A 23,650-nucleotide genomic window follows, 5' to 3' on the forward strand; every position below is an offset into this window, starting at 1 on the left:
AGATTAAGACAGTGGCCAACGAGTCCCCATCTCGCATCCATTAAGTCAGACACCGAAGAGAGAGGCTCTTCACCATGCTAACCGCCTTTCGAAAAAAGGCGTGAAAGTTCAGAAAACAATTGTTTATTTAAAAAGATAATAATCTGTGTTAGTAAAAAGTTTACTATTTATTGTTTTTAATTAATTAACATTACTAAGATTTTTTTTTCAGTTTTAAATCCTAATCTAGTAAATACAGAATACACAACTCAGGCAAATGGATTATTTTGGGCCTCACCTGTCTAAAGACCAAACTGTCACAGAGTCAGTATTATATTACACTTTATTACCCCATTGTCTGTGTGTCTATCTCCCGGCAAGCTGTGAATTCTTGGGACATAATTCTTTTAGCCCCTTTCTTTCCTTTTCCCATCTAGCCTCCTTTTCTTTCTCTTCCTTTTCTTAAACCCCCCTCCCCTCCCCATCCCCCACTCCATCGGCTGGCAGTCTCCTACACACACAGCACTTGATACAATAAACAAAGGAAAAGGAGCAGCTGCTGTCCTCTCGGGCTCAGTGTGCGCTCTGCACTGTGTATATCTGGCTGGACCCTCGCCTGCCTCCACCATCATGTATGTCTACTGTATACATGCTATTAACCACACGCTCTGCCACTGCCTGGAGTTCTAGATGCCTCTGCGATTGTCACATTGTCACCTGGAGCAACTTTTACTTGGCTGAATGAGAGAACGTGCTCTTATATTAATGTGAATTTAGTCCTCATCCAGAACATACGGCCTGTGCAGCTCAGGGGTGAGAGAAAAGGTGCCTCGCAATACCTCTGAAGGAATGAGGAGGTCACACATGTTCACATGATAACAATATTATAAAACCTGAAGAGAGGAATAAATAACATCTCCAAATGTGTGCTTCTTCCGATTTTTCCTACTTGAAGAATTAAGTCTACTAGCAGTGCTACACTTGAACACCCCTCCCGTGTCTCGTGACCCCATCGACACCTTTCCGTGAAGCTGCATGCTTATCCAGTGTCATTTCTAAATGTAGCGTGGACTGTACAGTTGGCAGCTCATTCTTCTCATCTGACAGGGCTACATCATATGAGGCCTCTTGGAAGACTGGAGCAGTGAACTCTGAACCTTCGCTCCTAAACAGACACAGTGTAAGGTTTCTATGAGCCTCTGGCCACGTGCTCAGGTTTCCTATTCATGGCTCTAAACCTCTTTTCACCTACATTTCTGCTTAAATACCATAAAATTGAAATTAAACATGTACATTTATATTAATCGATTAACATTAAATCCATGGTCCAATGACTCGTGGCGTTTAACATGTATAGTTCCCTGAAAATAGGTATTTTATGAGGCACCATAGTTCTGTTCTGTGTGGTGGGAAAAGTAGTAAAGCCATCGTGTCTGACGTGAACACCAGGGTGTTTACATTGTGTTTAGGCCTACCTGAGCTCCAAGGAAATGTTTTGTGCCTGATTGGTATTTGTTTTCTGAGATTTATGGACCTGTATTTCTGAAGGAACTTTATGGCCCGCATAGGACTTCAGTTAGGGGACATTCCCAGCAAACCTGGAATTCTTGTATTACTGAGCACTACACAATACCGCACAAGTGTTGTGCAATGAGGACAGAAGTGTGCGGCCACGTGGTCCTTAAGATAGCACACACATCCGATCAGAGGCTGCGGTATGAGAAACTTGACTTGCTCTAAAAATAACATCTGCATAACAATCAATAAATATGCTTCTGCAAAGCTGCTCTGGGCTCGTTCCACCTGAGACCATCCCCCTGCTGCTGCAAAGGCTTCCTTACGTCCTCAAGTGTCTATCTTTGGCTGTCCCTCGTAACTCCGATAACCATCAGGTCTGGGATACAACCCTGAAGCCCTGCTGTTAAGATGATGGCTCGCTGAGGTTTAGGACATTGGCATCGTGATGTCCTTCCTCAGAGGTGAGCGGCTCACTCTACCACACGCCATGTTCTGCCGCAATGTGGGCCTGACAGCTGACCAACTCAGGCTGGAATGTGATTACCTGAGTACGATATTGTACGGAAGGTTGACGGATCTCTTGTGAGACTGGGTTAGTTCTCGTAGAAGTGTATTAGTTTTGACTCATGAGTTACTATACCAGGAAGACATCTACCCGCAGCAGGGAGCCTAAGTAAGAACGTAGAGCTCCCCTCTGCCCCACATTGGTCGAGAGTGTGTCACACACTCAGATGTTTGCAGTTCTGTGCTTCTCTGTGAACTCGATCACAAGAGTACCAGGAGTGTTGATTTGGCCTAAGAATAAACTCTACTTGCCAAGTAAATTTGTAAACACAGTGTTAGTGGAGAAGGAGGAGTCACTGTATTTTCCAGTTATTGGGCAAATAAGCTGTTTTCTTCTTTCTTTCTTAAAGTGTTGATCATAAAGCTCCTTCCGGGAGCTGCATTCCCTTGGGAACTCGTGGGAGACTTACAGCTTTGATGAAGCCTACTTAATTGTGCTAGTTCTTGGAGCAGCCCATAATAGTTCTTCCAGATCCACATGTATTTATTAATCAGCTTTCTGTTACTGCAACAAATGTTTGAGATAAAGAACTTACAAAGAGAAAAGGTTTATCCTGGCTCAAAGTTTTGGAGAAGTTCAGTCCATGATCAATTGGCTATTGCTTTGGGGCCTGTGGTAAGTCAGATCACCACGACCAGAGTGTGTGGTAAAGCAAGCAGCTCGGCTCACCTCAAGAGAAAGGACCACACTGGCCTCTATAATCCCAAGAAAACGCTGTCAATGGCCTAAACCTGTCACTCACCCCACATTTTCCAAGCTCCACCTCCTCCCAATAGCACCAAGCCTTTTAACACAAGGGGAGCGGCATCCCAGATCCAGGCTGCAGAGCTTTGATAGCTGATTGGCAGCATCAGATTCACCTGGGGGCTACTTAGATGGCTGCCACACCAAGTATCCAGACCCTGGTTTTAGATGAAACCCCCATCAATTCCTATGCACATTAAAATCTGAGCTTTGCTATAAACCAAGGAGTCTCAGACTTTAGCATGCACCAGTCGCCACTAGTCAGCTTGTTAAACACAGATGCCGGGACCTGCTGCCAGCGTTTCTGATGGCAGAAGTGAAGTAGGCCTGGAATTTGCATTTCTGACAAGTTCCTGGGTAATGCAGATGACATTGGACACTAGGAGACTTCTCTGAAGCACACTTTGGCTGGTTCATGGTAAGAACCAATGCTGTAAAGGTGCTAATGCATATTTGTGGGCAAAAGAGCAGGGGAAATAAGTTATAAGTAGTCTATAAACTTCCGAAAGAAAATCTTCTCGCTTTGGACCTAGATCAAGCTAACGAGACAGAGAAGATCTGTCTCCTGACAGGGGCAGGTAATATGGAAGGGCCAACTGAGAAACGCAAGAGAACAAAATTGTGTTTATTTCTTCTTATTTAGACACGTGCCATGAGAGAAACTATCACATACTAACTGAAAAACATTGTCATTTGTTTCATCAACTATACTTTACAATTATATACAGGAGGTAATCTGAGGGATTTTCTAGGAAAAGTACTCTCTTTTCCTCAGCCTTTTATGTGTTTTCCTGGTTTCTGACAAACCCTTGGCTAGTACTACTGAGGAAGAGACCAGATATTTCTTAGAAGCTCGCACAGAATCCGGTCCAGAGCATGGTTTACTGAAATGCATGGTTTCTCAGCATAGTAAAATCTCTGGGTATAAGCTATTTTAGGTAAGTCACCATCATAAATTCATATTACTCATGAGCATGGCATGACTTGGATGTAAAGTCGTCTCCTGCACAGGCACTGCCGTGGAGTGGTTCTCTCCTACGGTCCCTTAGTCTCCTGCACAGGCGCTGCCATGGAGTGGTTCTCTCCTTCGGTCCCTTAGTCTCCTGCACAGGCGCTGCCATGGAGTGGTTCTGTCCTGTAACTCGCTTTGCTCTACAGTGATACTGAGATACTAAATATCATCCCCTTCCTTCTTTTCCTGTTTTGTATTTTGTGTGGATGGTGTGTGTGTGTGTGTGTGTGTGTGTGTTGGCATGTATATGGACACACGTGTGTGCAAGTGGAAGCCAGAAGATGACAATAGGTATCTTCCCCAATCACCGAATCCCACCTTAGATATTGAATTATGCTTGCTGCTCCCACTTTTTAATTTTAATTAAATGTTTTTGAGGCAAGTTCTCTCTCTGTATCCTTGGGCGGCCAGGAACTCAAAGAGACTGGCTTACCTCTGCTTCCCAAGTGCTGCAATTAAAGGCAGTGCCAGCACACCTGGCTGAGGTAGGACCTTAATATTCAGTCCTGAGCTCATGGCTGCCGGTAGTCTAGCTAGTTAGTTTGCCAGGGGTCTTCCCTTCCTAAACACTGGAATTAGAGGTGTTTTGTGGGTGCTGTGGGTTTGAACTTTGGTTCTTATGTCTGAGTGCCCATGAACCTTATCACCAGCCTTACTAGACCACAGCGTATCTCCCACTGAGCACCTTATCTGAATATTCCCAGCAAAACAAAGAGCCTCCTAGGCTGGTTTTTTGTCCTGCTTCTTTATGGTCTATCATGACAGCTGAAGCTGCTGGGACAATGGCTCCAAACTGACCAGAGGGGAGCTGATTACTCTGCCATTGTTAGCATGCGGAGTCTAAGCTGACCACTCCACTAAGGCTGTTTCACTACTTGCCTGTAAAGCTCACACACTTTGCAGCTTCCTGATTGTAAGCAGTTCTAAGTGTATCAGCAGAGTAGGAATCCTATGGTGACTCCTGGAGAGGCCCAGCAAGCAGCTGGCACTGGCCCCTTCTTTTCAGCACTGTTGATGTTCTGGATAGCACCAACCAGGATACTCATTAGACAGAGGGAGAAAGAGAGAGGGAAAGGCTGGTCCAGGACATTTAGAAGCTCAGTGGACGGTCTCTGCTTTCAAAATCACCCCATGAACTTTTAGTTAGTAGGAATGAAACACACCAAAATCCTGATCAACCGTGTAAGATCCAGTGGAAAGAAATCTTACATAGGCTGGGGATGCCGTTCAGTGACAACAAGCATTTGCCTGGCACACACAAGGCCTTTGGTTTAATACCAAGCAACACACACACACACACACACACACACACACACACACGCACCTTATTGCTAATATAGATACTCCCTCCCCCTTGCCCCCCTAGAACTCATCCTCCTGCCTCCACCTCTCCAGTGCTGGAATTATGTGCCACCACAGCAGTCTGTGGGACTGGAACCTGGGCTTCATGCAAACTGGGCAAGCACTCTATCAACTGAGCTGTATCCCCAGCACCATCCTTGTCTCTGAGCCGGGGCCATATGTCTCCTTATGTTCCCCAGGATGGGCTCTCACTCAAGCGATAGCCACCTACACTTTCCTGAGGAATATAATGTAAATAAACTATGCTCAAAGAAGAGCAGAGAATGGTGATTGAAAAAAAAATCCTGAATGACCAAAATCATAGCAAAAGCCAGCAAAGCCCCACGATTGTGTTTCTTTCTCCAAGACGTCTCTGGGAGTACTTAAAGGCATAGCTTCAAAAATTAGCACAAGCAACATAAAACAAATGTTCAGTTTTTTTTTTTCCTCATAGATGAACAGATGGAAGGGATTCGACTCGAGAGAAAGGAAGGTGGGGGTAGGGAGAATACAGCAAAATAGTGAAATCTGTCTTCGTATCGGTTCTGAAGCCTTCCCAGCTGCACCGTCATGTGGGCATTTCCCAGAAGTTGCTCTGCCCAACAAAATGAAAGGGAGCCTAGGACTGAGGTGTGGAAGTCACACTCTGAAAAGCTGTGGGTCCGGTGCAGATGTCTGTCTTCAATATGCATCTGCACTTAAATCTGTCGTGATACGGCAAATGATTGCTGTGTGATTAATAAAATGCTTACTCTTACTTCAGTCACGAGGTTATTTTCTCTGGAGAATGCGATCCGGCTTGTGCGGTGTTCTCTGGCGCTTTATCGAATTAGACTCAGTTACCCACGGCTCTCCACGCCTGCAGATAGTCTAATGGAGCCCATTAATGCAGGCCTGCCAGCAGCTAACAATGCAGGCCCGTGCCTGGGGGTAGTAAGACGCCTCTGTGGACTTATTTTGCAAATCAATCCCTCTTAGTAATAGCAACTGTGACAGTCCCCTTCAGGACTCTAAAACAGAATCTTTTTCAGTCTGGATCCTGCAGCGACTTCCCCCAGTTTCAGGTGAGAACTGCAGTCCCGGCTGCCATCAGCCTCCTTGATTCAGCCACGGTCTCCTTGGCCTCTGTTCTCCACACCTTTTATCATTTTCCCCTCTCCTTCCTCCTCAGCCATTTCTTCAGCCCTACACCCCAATCAACTCAATCTTTTCTTCTCCAACCTTTCTGAAGCCATAATTTCACGAAATTGCCTTAGAACTGCCAGTTCCACCCCTGCCCCGGTCCAGGAAGTCACTGGAGACAAGCAACTGCAGAAAGCCTAAATTGTTTTCCCTTAGATTTTTAAACAATTAATATTGGATCTTGGGCACTTTCTGAGGGTTGCCTTGCAACACACAATTGGGTTTTGAAAGAAGACAGCTTTTCATCACACTGTCACACAGAGAAATAATGGTATTAAAGGGAGTTGACGCACAAAATCCTTACAGCTGTAAGAGTAGACAGCACAGCCTGGCATAGACCATACACTTGCAGTCCCAGTACCTGGGCGGTGGGGGAGCAGGAATTCAAGGTCACCACAGCCCCAGCGTGATTTTGAAACCACCCTTAGCTAAATGGGCATCAGGAAGGTGGAGATCTAACTGGTTTAGAGGAAGTCCTGGGCAGGTCTGAGATTTACTGACCCTCTTTGTCCTGCTCTACCTGAGATGCTCAAGACAGCCCGCCAGCTGCAGCCACTTCCCATGGAAGTGCTACTAAAGCCGTGTGAAAGGGCTAGAGTGAACGGGAGCAGATTGCCTCAGAAACGGCCATATGCCGGGTAGATGTCGGTCATCACGGCCAGGGTCCTACACTGTCAGAAGTAGAGGGTCAGCTGACTCTTAGACGTTCCGCTTTTATCTCATGGATTAAAATGGACCCAGAGGAGAAAGGCACCAGGAGGGCGACTGCATCTCTGAGAATGGTCAGAGCCCATGCAGGCCTTCCTACGTCGTGACTTGGGTCTTAGCACAGATAAGCAAAAAGGTATGCTTGTCTTTAAAAACCCGTCTTAGAAAGGACACGCGAGTCATGAGAGAGGGTGTAAAGCTAATAGGTTTTTCCAGTTTTAACTCTGCCGTGGGGTTTTTCTTTTCTCTCCTCTCTCTTTCTGTAGATAAGTTCATCAAAGTGTACGTGGTGGCAAAAGGGTAACATCCAAAGCAAAGTTCTACAGCTTCAGCATGGCTGCTCTGACTGCACAGAAATTCATGGAATACCCAGACTCTGGGTCTAGACCAGTCAACTTAGCTGCTTCATGCTTACATGTGCAAGTTCTTTACCATGAAGTGGTTGTTCTTACTTTTTAATGTAAGCAGTTATTGAGATAAAAGAAGGCAGGGAATGTTTCAAGGTAGTGTGCATGTGAAACTCAGACTGATGTGGAAAAACTGAAAGATGCTTAAGTGCGGCTCCAACTGACTCCACCAGTGCTGCTCGGCCTGATGCATCTGGGATCACCACCCGCATTAACCTTGACCTGAGGCACTGATCCCCAGGGCTGATGCTATGAGAACACTCCTCTCTCTCTCTCTCTCTCTCTCTCTCTCTCTCTCACACACACACACACACACACACACATACACACACACACACTCACACACACACACTCTCTCACAGATACATAAATACTCACAGACCTCTCTTTTTCAACTCTCTCTCTCTCTGTGTCTGCCTTCTGAGAAACCACCACTGCCTCCCTCATCTAAACCACGCTTTGCAATATACAGTATTTATGGGGTGCCGAGTGTTGAGTACAGAATGATGAACTGAGGGTTCCAGCTCAGGGCAGCCAACGCCTCCCCTCCTTCCCCCCTCCCCTTTCCCTCTTTCCCTTCCGACTTAGCCAATGTTTACTGGATCTTTAAGGTCTTTGAAGAGTTAATACCTGAAGAACAATTCAACTAGAAAAGATAACTTCTTTTCCTTTCCGTTACCCCACTACGCTCTAGTCCCTTCCCATGTTTACTTTTCTCCTTGAAAACATTTATCAGTAAATGGGTTGTCCATTTGCTGCTTGTCTCCTTCTGTTGGAGTAAAGTAAGCCCCAAGAGGGCAAGTCTTTTTGTCTCCTTTATGCTCTGCCATGTATTAGTTCCCCAGACACATACTAGACGGCCAGTCATTAAATAGGTGCTGATCAAATAAATGAAGAATGAAAGACCACACCGCTATGCCTGCCAACCCTTGGCCCATTCTTTTCTATCATGGTTTCTCTACTGCCCACTTCAATCGTCCTCTCCAGCCCAGCATATGAGCCCTTGATCTTCTTAGGGCTTTTCTTGTTAACTACACGGAGCCCCGCAGCCTGGGCTCCATGCTCACCTACAACATGATAATCCTCGTCAGCTTCACCCTCTCATCTTCCCCTGTACCTGCTGTGCCAGCCCCTCAACCGTGCAGCCCACAATGGCTTATTTTACTCTTTGTCCAGCCCAAAGCAGGATTAGAAAAGACCTGTAACTCATGCTAGATTAGATCAGTACAAATTCACACTACTACCCAATTCAAAATCTGCAGCACATGAAGGAAAGATTGGGCAGGAAAACTGAATTTGAACATTGAGTCCTACATGTATTCTCTGGTTTCTTTGGTTGAGTCGGCAGCCTTCTGTCTCAGATGCAGAATGAGAACAGTATACACTTTGTATTATGAGGATTATATTTAAATGAAATACACACAGAAGCTCTGAAGAGGTTTATAACCACGTGCAAAGTGCTAAATAAATGCTCACACGCCCCTGTGGCAATGCCTCTCCTATGGCTAAGAGCCCTGCTCTCTAGTATGAGTAGCCTTGGGTGTATCGCTCCTCCTGTGCATGTCAGAATTCTGTTTTCACTCATCTTCTGTCCTTACCCAGAAGTAGCGCGCCTCTCCTTTTCCTAAGACTAACCCCAAAATGACCCACACAAATCACTTTCAACCCTGTCTACATATAGCAGGGGAGCTTTCAAAAGTTCAGGTGATGGGCTGGAGAGATGGCTCAGCGGTTAAGAGCACCCGAATTACTCTTCCAGAGGTCCTGAGTTCAATTCCCAGCAACCACATGGTGGCTCACAACCATCTGTAAGGAGATCTGATGCCCTCTTCTGGTGTATCTGAAGACAGCTACAGTGTACTTATATATAATAAATGAATAAATCTTAAAAAAAAAAAAGTTCAGGTGACTAAGCTGTGTCTAGGCCAGTTAAATATGAGTGTCCAGGAATAGAAGCATTGCATCTGGTCTGTCCGGTGCGTTGTTTCACGAGACAGGCTCTCCTGCAGCTATGGCTGGCGTCAAACTCACTCTGGCTAAGGATGGCCTTGAGTACCTCATTTCTCTGCCTCTACCTCCCATGTAGGATTACGGGGTAGGCCATCACAGGCAGCAGTATTTTGTTGCTGAAAGTTCCCTGACAGAATGGCACAAGGAGAAAGAGTATGCTTTTAAACCAACAGTCCTGAACACCTGGATAGCCACATTCTAAAGCGATGTTCAATCCCTTTCTCATGTCATGTTGAAAACTTAACTGAACTTTGAGCTAAAAATACAAACTGTCTAGATGCAAACACAGGGATGGACCTTAATGGCCTTGTTAGGGAACACTGCCTTTGACAAAGGTCAAAAGCACAAAGGAAGGATAAAAAGAAACTGAACTTCATAAAAACTTGGGTTTTCATACTCAACACCAAGAAAAAGGCAGTCCATGGCCTAGGAGAAAGGACAAATCACTGAGCTCTACCCAGCTTATATCCTGAGAACAGAAAGGACTCTCATAAATCAATAATAAAAGCATAGGTGATTAATTTTAATATATGCAAAGGGTCTGAACAAACATTTCTCTAGATAGACATATGACCAGTAAACACCTCAAAGATGCTCAACATCCTTAGCCCCTAGAGATGTCAACAAAGGCACAAGGAGAGGCAACTTCAGATGACTAGGGGGATGCTCAAGACACAAGCGGTAACAGCTGCTGCTTCCCAGCACATGGAGAGGTTTGAACTCTCGTGTGTTGCTGACAGTAATGTGCTGTCAACTTAGAAAGCAGTTCAGCATTTCCTCAAACATTCACTGTACGGTTATCGCATGACCCGCCATTTCTATCCCAGGAGAAGTGGAAAGATAGGCAAACCGTATACGTGAATATAAATAGCAGTGGGATTCTCAGTAGCTGAAATAGAACTAGCCCATGTCACACATGGACAGAGAAGTGCGGCGATCTGACTATGTACAAAGTACATATCATCGGCAGCATAAAGAGATGAAGTACTGGTGTTTTACGTAAATCAAGGATGAACTTTGGAAAAAGTGGGAAAAGCCAATTACAAAGGACGATGAGTCATATGATTTCACCTATAAGAAATCTCCAGACTAAGCAAAGAGACATAAGAAGGGAGGTCGACTGGTGGCTGTCTGGTGCTGGAGGATGATGATGATGAGAAATGAGCTCGGCCCGCTGATGGCTGTACGGTTGCTTTTCTGTGATAGTGAAAATATTCTAAAGTTGACTGTGGTCATGGTGAACATATGAAAAACCACCCAGCAGAGAAAAAGAAGGGGGAAGGATGGAAAAGAGAAGGGGAGGGAAAGAGAAAAATCATGTAGTGAATTCTAATGTTAGAGTCAATGTCTAATTTACCGTCTAGATTTCTTGGGAGTAAAAATCGCATTTTCTAAAACCTTGACTCTTTCCCTTTTTCCCCCAAATAATACCTGACATAGCAGGAGTGTGGAGTGATGTCCTTTGAATAACTTTTTTCCTCTTCAGCCAGCAATGTTCCTAGGCAATGCTCTTTAAAGTTAACAGAGAATACAAGTGTCAGGCCGCACTACCTGGGAGAGTGGAGCCTCTTGGCTATCTGGGGTCACGTGAGCTCCTCATGTGGCTACTGAGCTGTGGCACCCAGGGGAAGGCAAGCAGACAGTGCAAACCAAGCTCCAGGTCGAGCCACCCAAGGCTGGCTGTTGTGTTACACATCCGTGATGTGGCCTCTTGCCCTTGGGAACTACTTTGTCACCAGCTCTCCAGGACACAGCTTTGGTCTGATTGACTTTGTTTCCTAAATAAATTAATTCCTACTCCTGGAGTAGTTTCAACGTTTAGACAGAAAGGCATCTGTTGATAATCGCTGATACACAGCATTTTATTGTTTGATATTAAACAATTAAGAGTTATTGTTTTATCCCACAAGTACGCTATTACATGAAAATAAATATAATCTGGAATACAGGCTCTAGGAGTGGGGACAGTGGGATCCAGACTCACTCTGTGCCACAGAGGGACAGTTTTACTTCACTCCACCTAAGTGCAGGCTAAGTTTTTTTCCTGGAAATAAAACTCTGATTTAATAAACTATGCATAAAAGTGGAGTCTAATGAATATTTCTCAAAATGCTTTGAATATATAAACAATGTTTTAAAAGGTTAAGGATTTGGTCTTCTGGTAGACTTCAACAGTTTAATGTATCTTTGGAAATGCTTTCAACAGAGTCTTGGAAGGATACAGAACAGAAAATGCTGCAATATATTGAGGTATTTTAAAATATAGGGAATTATATCTAAAATAGTATTGAATATGTTGAACTAAGCAAATAAAACAACAAAACATAAAACTACCATTGTCTGGGCAATAGGCAGAGGGTTCCCTTCTACAGTTCTAGGGCATGAAAATACACAGAAAACAAAAACAAAACCAAAAACAAACAAAAAAATTGACAGCATACATACAAGGTTAATTTGAGAAAGAAAATAAAATATTTCAGCTTCAGGTATAATAATTTTTTTAAATGCATGTTCATTTGGAAGATTAAGAATAACCCTTCCCCCAAACTAATCCACGAAGGAATGATCTGGAAATAGGGACAACGACTTAGAACCTCTGCTTAGAAGAGAAACTCAAAATGAAGCATCGATTACACAAAGTGACTAAGACATGGCTGAGTGACAAGAAATGATGGCTCTCCCCCACCCCAGAAGGAACATCAAATGTGTGTCTCAGAGCAGTACATCAGTTGCTCAAAGTTGGGAAGTGCAGTTAGGTCACCTGCGCTCCGGGACCACCCTGGACAGAACATGACAGTGCCACATCCGTTTTCTTGAATGTCACACCTTTCCTCAAAATAAACCGGAGCATTGGAAAACAACCACAGGTATGTCTGGCTGAAACGATGAACAAATTATCAAACCAACTTTACATGTGGAAGGCATCAGAACTTTCCTCTATCTCCAAAACACAGTGGCGTACACTCTTCTATTGGAAGTTCGCCTTAGAAAACTACCCAGTTACATTTCCTTACAATACAATTCTGGAACACGGGGAGAAATAACATCACTAGCAATCTTTAAAAATATATCCTTACAATTTAAGGATAATTCCTGTTTAGCCTTCACTGCAGATTTTTTAGTATAAAAATAATATATAAAAATAGCAAATATATCCAAATGCTCTCTCTCATCATAAAGGCTTTGGAAAAAACGGTCGAACGGGAAGTATTTATCTTCCCGTATTGCAAACGCGAGATATTGGCTGCTCCAGGATTAGGAAACAAAGGCAAGGTGAAGGGTGAGACATGGCAGAAAGGACAGCCGCTCGGCAGACAAGTGCTGGGCAAGTGGGTCTCTCTGGCCCCACTTTCTGCAGCTCCTTCCTGGTATCCTCCCAGGCTCCCCGACAACACATCCACATCCTCTGGAAGGGAGCTGCATCTCCCTTTAAGACAAACCAAGCGAGCATCCCAAGGTAACGTGCAGAGCCGTAATCAAAAAATGTCCAGGTCTAGCAGGCAGACAGGCGAAGAAATAACCAGCTGTCAGTAGCTGAGCCGGGCCGGGATTGTGGGGTGGGGGCGGTTCAGGTTTCCTACGGGCTTTTTCTATCTCTTTCACCTTAGCGCTCCCCCCAGTAACATCAGTTTTCTACTAAGCTTAAAGCACAAATAAATTCCCCGTCTGTCCTTGTGAGATACACGCTGACGAAACAGAAAACGAGTGTAATACTCACGACAATGAAGAATTCCTACACATGCTGTTCCATTTTCTTGCTTTAAAAAGATGGAAGGTTAATCTAAAGAGCCTTGCAGAATCGGAAAAATAAGGGGGAGGGGATTCTACCCACACAATCCTCTGGCCCACCGCAAAGGAGCTCAAAGCTTGCTGACGTCACACATTCATGAATGGATGTAAATTGGGCTGGTTTAGGATTCCGCACAGACTTAGTGGCTGTGCGTGCTGTGAAGGAAGAGGTGGGGGGGAGAAGAGGGAGGGCCCTGAGTATACCCAGCCAATAGGCTTCAGGCAGGTATGGCCAGCCCTCTTTTAGAAAGAATCTGGTCACAGAATAAACAGAGCCCGCCAATCAGACATCTATCACGGCCTTAAACCAGACCAGCAGAGCTGCAGCAGAGAGAGAGAGAGAGGAGAGAGGAGAGAGGAGAGAGGAGAGAGGAGAGAGGAGAGAGGAGAGAGGAGAGAGGAGAGAGGAGAGAGGAGAGAGGAGAGAGGAGAGAGGAGAGAGAGAGAGAGAGAGAGAGAGAGAGAGAGAGAAGAGAGAGAGAGAGAACACTCGAGCGAGCTGTGACAGTCATAAACACATTGTTCTTGCTATTGATTGAAGGAGGCCAAGTAGAATTTAGAAGGATCGATGCTCCCAAAGATAAAATATTTTTTTTATTCACTAGAGCTATTAGAGTGATTTCCTATAACCCTGACTTGATGTTTAGTAATGAAAAGAAATCAAGGTCAGAGAATTTGTTTCTAAGATTGGTGACAGATCACTAAGCATATATCCCACAACACAACTTGAAACACCAAAAATAACAGGGCAAGGGTGCATGCAGCTTTCTAAGACGAATTACATAAGCTGTATTTCTTTCATCACAATGTGTTCCTGACTTTTGTGATGCAGCGAAAGTGGGAGGAGAAGGGTAATCTACGGTTAGATTTAAGTAAGGGAGACATTCCCTCATTGGTTTTATTCAATGTCTGATATTCAGCTAAGACAAGGCTCTAAAAGGACTCTTAAAATTTTAGCAGCAAAAACAACCGTGTTCGCTCACTAACTAGGCTCATGACAGACAATTCTTTACTCCTTAAGTCTTTAAATGTTATAGTAAAATAGGAGCTAATGCAACAGACCATCTTCTCCCCAACACTTTGCCTTACAAACACCAATACTTTCCAAACAGAGATCATCATTCTTTGTATTTGTAAAATGGTCTCAAATCTTTGAGCCCCAGTAAGAACAGAAATGCTCACTATAAGGCCTCTTGTGAAACGTGGTGCTCAGAGAAGGGAAAGTGTCGTTTGTTATGGAAACTTTCCGCTACTGTTTTATGTGAGGACTAGACTCCGACGGCATAGAGGCGACAGACCTCTGTAAAGAAGTTTGAAGACTTACTATTACTATTACTGTGGCAAAGATGGACCACGGAAGCTTATCTATCAAGTTAGGATTGCCCCTGGGTACTACAGTGTAGAAATGGTGCTGGCAGGCCCTGTGTGCACCACAAAGACTATGCCAAATATCCAAGACACCAAGCTTACTTACGAATCATTCCACGGGAAGAAGGGGAAGAGGATGCACGCCCATTCTCTGGATTCACTGTGCTCTGTGTCAGTAAGGTTAGTGAACTAGCACACCAAGCTATGTGTATTAAATTACACGTGACTTTGCATGTAACTCTGTCTGAATAAAGCTGTCTTAAAAGCCAGCTGGCTGTGCTCTAGAAGCTGCCACAATCATAGCAAAGGTCAGGTGGCAGCAGCGTTTCTAGCAAGGCCACCAGTGGCAGGGACGGTCTGTTCAACAATGCCAAGTCTGTATGTGCTTCTAATTAAGGCAGCCAAGGCTGCAGCTTGACACACTGTCTGGTCAAGTAAAACAAGATGGCTGTGTGGACTCATCGTTTCAGTCTGGTGAGCTGGGACCGGGTTAACAGCCTTCCCTGTACTGCAGAACCACCGACCGGCCGACAAAGGTTAGGACGGCCAGGTCATGTTTATGGGGAAGGGGAGAGGAAGACAAACATGTAAGGTGTGAGCTCTAAGGGGAAGCATCCAAGAGAACCTGCTGCACTGGTACAATGCATGGTTGTGGTCACCACAGCCAGGGGTGCACAGACGTAGTCACCACAAGCAGCTAATGAGTGCGAGGTGCCTGGGGTACCTGAGGAACAAAATTCTTAAATTTTAATTAACTTAAATAAAAAAGTCACATGTGGCTAGTCGCTCCCACGCAGTATAATCACCTCTAGAAACATCCGCTGAATCCCACCACCTCGAGTAGCTTTAGACATCAGCATGCAGATGCAGACAAGCGTGGGGTACTGCGCAGCCACTGAAAGGTGAGTGGGCTCTTTCAAGAAACGCTTTCAGGTTTCAGTAATGACCAGAAGATGATTCTGGTCTTCTTTCCTAAGAACATTTTAGAAATTCATCAGCAGATACAAATCTAAGCAAGGGTATGCTTTTCGCTATGAAAGTGTGAGCTGTTTTAGTTTTTGTTCTTTGTGAGAAGTGTGTGTGTGTGTGTGTCTGTGTGTGTGTGTGTTTGTGTACATGTATGTGTGTGCGTGTTATGGCTTGTTATGAAGCTAGAAACTAAGGCAGGGCTTAAGACCAAAACTTGGTGGCTACTTTTGATCAAAACTTTTAGAAAAAAAGAAGAGTACAGTTACTTCAAATGTTGATGCATGCAGACTCAGATTCCTCCCTGGCTGCCATCAGAGATGTGGGAACCAGGCTTTTTGAGTGCCAGTCTCTCATGGGAGTCCAGGCTGCCTGAGCTTCAGTTTCTCCTCTGTAACAAAGTCTATGAGAGGCTACACTATGTACTGTGTGAGCGTTAAATAAAGCGGCACATGTAGGATTTAGCACAGTCATCAGCAGGTGGAAGGAAGTGCCCTATCAGTAGTTGGTTTGTTAGTAAACACCCTGGACTCCTCACCCCTTTAGAAGAGAAATTTCAACAGCTACTCAGGTACATGAAACAAAACTATGGAAAGAATATATTATCTCCATTTTTATTATAATAAGACTAGATCAGATACATTCAGGGTGTGTGTGTGTGTGTGTGAGTGTGTGTGTGAGTGTGTATGTGAGTGTGTGTGTGTGAGTGTGTATGTGAGTGTGTGTGAGTGTGTGTGTGTGCGTGTGTGTGTGTGTGTGTGTGTGTATGAATACAGGTCTGAACTCTCCACTCTCATGCACAATTAATCAACAAGGGAATTTTGGTATTAAAGACCTCAGTCAGCTCTTCAATTTCATTTGTTTTCTGTGTGTCTGTCTTCTTGCATTCTGTCTCCCAGAAAAAGAACTCAGTCAGGGGACTGGACCACTGCATAGCACCAGGGATTAGACACCCACATTTCAGGCGACTACAGGGGAACTCAGTGAGTTACCATCTCTGTCCCTGTAGGCTGTCAGAGCCTGCTTGTCTGGTATGCACGTTTTTTGTAGTTAACACTTTGCTTGTTCTTCCTTTTTTTTTTGAGCTTGAATTTCCTCCCAACATCAACATGCATGTTTTTCATAAGTTCTTCAAATCATTATGAATAAAATTTTAGCATTGAATACATACTGATGAATGTTAAAAATATAAAAATCTCATGTAGGTAAATTCTACAATCATCTTTATGATGAGAGAAACCCTTTTGTCTGTCCTCTGTATGGACAAAGAGTTCTGGTCTCTGCTCATGTTGTCCTTAGAGCTAGTACCCTGATTTAAAAAAAAAAAAAGTCCCCAGTAGTTTACCAAGCATTAGAAATATTAGGTAACTGGATCGCTACTCTGCAGTATTTTTCCAAAGGATAACAACACATCAGATCAGCTGTAGAAGGGAAATTGTTTGAGTGCTATATGCTAGCCAGACAGACCTTGCCGGCATAATGGAGTTCAATGCATCCCCCCTGCCAAAGGCAGGCTCAGTAGTGAAGTCTATAGGGATTCCAACTGATAGTGCAAACTCATGAGAGCAAATGCTTGCAATTGATCAAATATTTAGCAACTTCCAACTACGTCATCCATAACACAAATTACGGTGCTGTGCCACAACCAAGCAGTCGGAGGTCTAAAAATACTGCCTGGGACTTAGTGGAGATGCTTTACACACTGAAAGAGCAGAATGAAAGCGTTACCATCTGCATGGCATTGCCCAGCTCACCCATCTTCTAGGACTGGCACGGGGTGAGCACTGGGGACAGTGACAGAGAAAGGGAGAAGTTACTTCCTGAAAACGGGTTCGGGAAATAGAAATAAACTCAAACCCTGCTTAACCACTCGGGGTGTGGCGCGGCAGGACTCGAGTTCCAGCTTTTGGGAAGTGGAAGCAGATGGACTGTAAGTCCAAGGCGAGGGGAATCAAGGCACAAGGCAGCAACCACACTCGGTCTCAAAGTGGAGGAGGAGAACAAGAGGTAGTGGACACCCGTCTTTCCCATTAGGTTTGCTCCCTTCCTGTCCCCATTTTGAGGGAACTGTCTCTCCTACTTTCAACCTATGTGATTCAGATGAACACCGTTTGGGGCTCAAAAGCAAGCAGTGGCACAAGTCTGGCCTCCTCATGTCATGGCTAGTGACAAAGAACAGACATAAGACAACCAATGAAAATATACTCAGCCCCAGAATGCTTGGTAAACTGGGAACACTATTTAAAGCTAGGATAATAACTCTAAGGACAGCATGAGCAGAGACCTGAATTCTTAGTCCATACAGAGGACAGACAAACACAACAAATGCAAAGGCAGACAGATTCCCCGACAACAGGACAGAACATCTAACAGACAGGTCTGAAGTGTCTTTCCCCACCTCACGAGCCAATCAACCTCTCCCTTCTAACTTCATCCTTTAAAAAGCCTAAACCAGTTTGACATGGGCTCCTGTCATTTGCCAAAAGAGCCCTCAACATAGTGTGACTGACATTGTATTCATTCGCTCGCACTTAACAAGGCCAACTAAAGTCAGATCCCCTGTTCCGGAGTCTTTCTCTTAATACTAATCACCTCTAGTTTTGTGGACTAACCTCCTGTTAGTTTTCTAACAGCCTCCTGTCTGTTTTCTAATGCCCTGTGTTCACATTTTACCTTTGTCTTTGACATCTTTGATGTTGAGTGTTCTCCACTCAAGAGAAGGCTCTGTTCGTGATTAATTTCCTTTTTCCTTTTTTCCTTTTAAACAGAATCTTTGTATGCTGCCTAGGCTGACCTCAAACTCTGTGGGCTAGGTGAGTTGTCCTGCCTCAGTTTCCACCTGGCCATAGCTGCAAGTACGGACAAGAGTGTTGCCTTGGATACCATGACCTTAACCTCTAGCCTCACCATACATGACCACATACATCCATAATTCATTTCTACATCTCAACACTGCAGGCATTTCTCATTGTCTGCTCTTCTTATCAGGCCAACAATTTACGTCTGTGTCTCTGTCTGTTCAAATAGGTTATGAAGTCTTGTTTTTCCTAGGATCCTTTTCCTGACACTGATTTTAAAGCCAATTCTCAGTGCTTTGTCTGAATATCTATTTAATGGTTTCTTTCTTCAATGAATACTCCATACACAGTGGAGGGATCTGAGCCCGAGAAAAATACTAGAGAGTGGATACTCTACCACAGAACTTTGTGCCATGAGCAAAAGATGTCTTTATCACTTACCAACTTAAATCATCTATGTCACCAGCTTCTCCTTTGGTGGCAAGGACTATTATGAAACACAATGGTAACAGAGCTATAAAGGATCAAGTTTTACTTATATTTTAAGCATTGTGCTAAAAGCCCCTGTTCCTGGGCTGGAGGGATGGCTCAAGGGTTAAGAGCACTAGCTGCTCTTCCAGAGGTCATGAGTTCAAATCCCAGCAACCACATGGTGGCTCACAGCCATCTGTAATTGGATCTAAAGCCCTCTTCTGGTGTGTCAGCAACAGTGTGTTCATATACATAAAATAAATAAACAAATATTTTAAAAAAGCCGCTGTTCCTAGTTAGTTTCAACTGTCAACTTGACACATCCCAGTCACCTGTAGAATCCTGTCCTACTGTCAACTGAGGGATACTCCAGAACAAACAGAGTCTCTCACTGAATCTAGAGCTCAGGTCATGTGACCAGACACATCTTGACAGATGAGTAAGGTGAGAGGGCCCAGATGTAGGCCGAACCATCCCTAAGCAGGTAGGCCTGCATATAAAAGTTAGCTGAGCCTGAGGCTGAGAGCAAACAAGACTAAACACCATTCCTCCATGGTTCCTGACTTGAGTCCTGCCCTGACTTCCCTCAATGACAAACTATGATCTGGAATAGTGGGCTGAAGCAAACCCTTTCCTCCCCAAGGCATTTTTGGTAAGTGTATATTATCGTAGCAACAGAAAGAAAACTAGATCAGCCCAATTAAATATTTCATTCAATCCCTACAATGATTTAAGGATATAAGGACTTAAGGATTTCAATCTTTTTTTAAAAGATGTAAAGCGTACAAAGCAAACGAAAAATCACTGTGTTAGAATTTATTTCATGAGGCAGTCTACTAAGGATTATTACTCAGTGAGATCGTGTGCTTTAGCCAATTCTGTAACTCCAGCTCCTGCCCCCCAAATGCACCCCAAATATTTAATGTTAAAAGAACTACATACTTTGTTTTGAAGAAATAAAGGTATTATTGTTTTGGAAATGACACTCTTATTGGTTCACTCTCTCATACACACACACACACACACACACACACACACACACACACACACTCACACCCAAGAAGAAATAACCGCTGTGTTCAGTAGTAACCATGAGAGACGTGCTATTCATATATGCTGCATATTCAGATGTTTCACAACGTCCCTGGAAGAGTAAACGCAGCCGTATAAACAGCGCACTCTTCATGACTGTTCTGTTGTTACCGTTCTGCGTCCGAATCTCATCACCTAGGCTGTCCTCCAAGTCACCGTGGGGTAGAAGCTGAACTGAGTTACTGCCTCTACTTCCCTAAAGAGGGGATTACGGGCATCGCCAACACTCCTAGCTTCCTTTATGATTCATGTGATATGAAGTCCTAGGACGAGGACGCTAATGTGACAAACCATTCAACGGCCGTCAGCTAGGGAGAAGCACAGCAGAGAGGAGTGACAGTGCTCCAGGGAAACCCCTAGGTAACGTTACGTTCATCACCTTGATGGTGGTGGTGACTTCACGGGTGGATGTTAGAAACACATCTGACTACGTCTTTACGTATGTGTAACTTCTTGTATGTCTAGCTTACCTTAATAAGAACAGTAAAAAAAAAAGTTTAAAACTTACATACATAGTCAACAAATGTGTTATACATTTTTAAATTATTGCATAACACTTTTAAATATTTGATTTCTGTTTTGAATTCTCTCTCTCTTTCTCTCTCTCTCTCTCTCTCTCTCTCTGTGTGTGTGTGTGTGTGTGTGTGTGTGTGTGTGTGTGTGTGTGTGTGTGTGTGTGTGTTGGTATGAACACATGAATGCAAGAGACTGGGAGGCCACACATGGATCCCTGGAGTTACAGGAAGCCATTAGCTTCCGACATTGATTAGGGATCAGATTCAGGTCCTTTACAAGGGCACTGAGCCTTCTCTTCTGCTAACACTTTTAAATATTTTCAAAGAAGCACTAAAACAAATGTGTTACGTTTACAGCCTTGAACGTTTAAATTTATGTGTGATATGCCTTTTTTCCTCTTTAGAGAAAAGAGATATTTAATAGGTCAAAAACAATGGCAGAAAATGCGTCTTGAATTATGTGATCTACCAAGGAAGTTTTGAAGACTTTTCAGGCTAAGGCTGCGGTTCACTGGGCAGGTGGGAACCCTGGGCTCAAACGCCAGCATGATGGAGACCCTCTCCTGTTGGGAGAGGGGAGTCAGCAGGTTCCGACGCTCGTGGTCATCCCTGGCTACAGAGTTGACCAGCCTAGGCCACATGAGACTGCCTCGAAGAATATTTTCCCCAAACCTCAATTACAATACAATACAGATGATGCAGTTATCCTAGTGGGCGAAGGCTCACCTTCAAAACGAGATGAAGCAAACAGCACAAGAAGCAGTGTGTCATGGGCCACACTGGCTGTAGTGTCTCAAGGATTCTGTCTGTCTCATGTGTGTGCACTAGGGTGTCACACAAGTTACATTTCTTCCTCTGGGTCACAGTGTAAAAAGCTTTACACATCTCTATTTGACTACTGTCTATGTTTTGTTATTTACTCATTCATTCAACCATTCATTCATTAATTCATCCAACCATTCATTCATTCATTAATTCATCCAACCATTCATTCATTAATTCATTCAACCATTCATTCATTAATTCATCCAACCATTCATTCATTCATTAATTCATCCAACCATTCATTCATTAATTCATTCAACCATTCATTCATTAATTCATCCAACCATTCATTCATTCATTCATTCATTCATTCATTCATTCATTCTGGGCCCTGGGAATGGAATATTCTAGGCAAGCATTCTGCCCCTCAGCCACATCCCACAGTGCTTGCTATTCTTTGTGTCCCGTTTTAAATTTCACACATTGTGTGTCAAAGTATCTTCGTTACAGCGTGATCTTTTAGGGTTCCAGGTTGCTAAATTGTAGAAACAAAAATAATTGGGAACAAATATGGTGGGAGGCAATTTTTGTGAGTAAAATTATAACGTGCTTCATGGTTCACTGAGTTCACAGGTTGACATGAGTTCAACTGTATATGTAAAGAAAGGAAGGCCCTGACCAGGTTGGTTCATCTCTCTGGCTATGTCTGTATCCACAGCACAGTGCAAACTGGACTCAATCTATTGAAGGCCCCCTCCCCCCCCTCCGCCGAGGACTGTGTTCCATCATCTAGGGAGTAAGAATTACAGATGAACTTCGTTATTCTTATGATGCTGGTACTTAAGCTCTGTCCTCTACCTAGGCCTTGTTCATGCTAGGTGAGCCTTGTCCCACTGAGCAAGCTACATGCCAGCCCTTAAAGGTGAATTTTACAAAGTGGAAATCCACCAATGAGAAGGCTAGTTTCTGGCATCAAGGAGTTTTAATAAGGTGAGAAACTTCACATGTGGTATAAATGCTAAGTTGATATGGCCAGAAATATGTTACTTGAGGTTGGAGCATATTAGAAAACTTGGGATAAGAAAAGGCTTCCCTGCATGAGATTTAGAGCAAAGCACGTTGGTTTTCAGCATCCCAGTAACCCCTCCTCTCACAGCTGAAAACGCTCCCACACCTCTGTCTCTCCAGTACCTAAGGACTGAGAAGTCTCAGCTGAGACCAGGTTATCTTAGAGTGGTGCTCTCCACTGTCCTCGGCTGACACAGAGAGGTTAGAGCAGACCCTCTGACAACGGTGCCTCTGTGCCTTAGGGGGAAGCATCCATCTACTGAGGGAATACATGAGAACCAAAGACGCACGGACTGAGCCTTAGCAAGAGCTCTGAGAACGGGAGGTGAGGTGAGGGGGCTGAGAGCCGCTCTTCCTAGTCAAGACTATACTCTACTCTGGGGATTTGCTTGTCTTTGGCATGGTACATGTTTGCAGTGGGAACAATGGCTGGTCCCTACACAAGTGCACCCTATCCTTATGCTACCCAGTGCTCTATCACTTCCAGTCTCACTGCCGCCCTCTTGCAAGGGCCTCCATGACCTCTTTCTTTTCTAATAGAATGATCATTCTGAACAGGGTGGTTACAGCCAGTTACCATAGGAGGGTAGGGCAGAGAGGAGGATAGAAACAGGAGACACAAGGACAGCTGCTGAGGTGCTCAAGCCAGGTGACAACAGGGACAGCTCTGCTGAGGTGCTCAAGCCAGGTGACAACAGGGACGGCTCTGCTGAGGTGCTCACACCAGGTGACAACAGGAGCAGCTCTGCTGAGGTGCTCAAGCCAGGTGTCACACTGCTGAGGCCTACATTAGGACTTCCCATGTCTAGGGTCACGGTGCATTAGGTGTGGCTGCACGCCTGCAAGCCCAGTACTTGGGAGGTGAGATAGGAGGCTCAGACGCTGAGTGCCATCCTTGACTCCATAGTGAGTTTGAGGCTAGCTCAGACTCCATGACACTCGGCTCAAAAAAAAAAAAAAAATTAAAACATTAAAACATCTTTCTGGTGAGATCATAGCGCACAAATACTTCAAAAAAAGAAATAGGAGCCTTACAGATTATGAAGTACAAACATTGAACCCAGGAAGTACGGACTCAGTTTTTATATAACCGTCTACAAACAGCCGTTACTGTGTAAAATCAGTGAGTGCTACTGTCCTCTCCTTACAGTGGACAACAACAGTGGAGCAAAGAGGACAGTATGCAAAATCTCTCAAAGATTATTTTAATATCCACCCCTTAATATAACTGATGCGATGTTCAGACAATATACTTATAACCAAGTGACAAGCCACAATGGAAAAGCTCTTGGTGTCCTGCCACATTCAGTCTTCCTGCCAAAACAAGGGAGTCCTGTCTTTTTTAGTAACTG

General features: G+C 44.2%; 1 protein-coding gene across 3 annotated transcripts in view; it reads right to left on the minus strand.

The window, feature by feature from the left end:
- The window catches only part of Map3k13 (mitogen-activated protein kinase kinase kinase 13), a 144,395-nt gene that overhangs the window by 77,497 nt on the left and 43,248 nt on the right, over positions 1-23,650 (minus strand). The window contains 1 exon segment of one of the 3 annotated variants that reach the window (NM_001443859.1): positions 13,185-13,400. The gene's annotated coding sequence lies outside the window, so the exon portion shown is untranslated. 3 annotated transcript variants of the gene reach the window in all.

The sequence above is a fragment of the Rattus norvegicus genome, chromosome 11 (assembly GCF_021556685.1).
Source record: "Rattus norvegicus strain SHRSP/BbbUtx chromosome 11, alternate assembly SHRSP_T2T, whole genome shotgun sequence".
NCBI classification, from domain to species: Eukaryota; Metazoa; Chordata; class Mammalia; order Rodentia; family Muridae; genus Rattus; species Rattus norvegicus.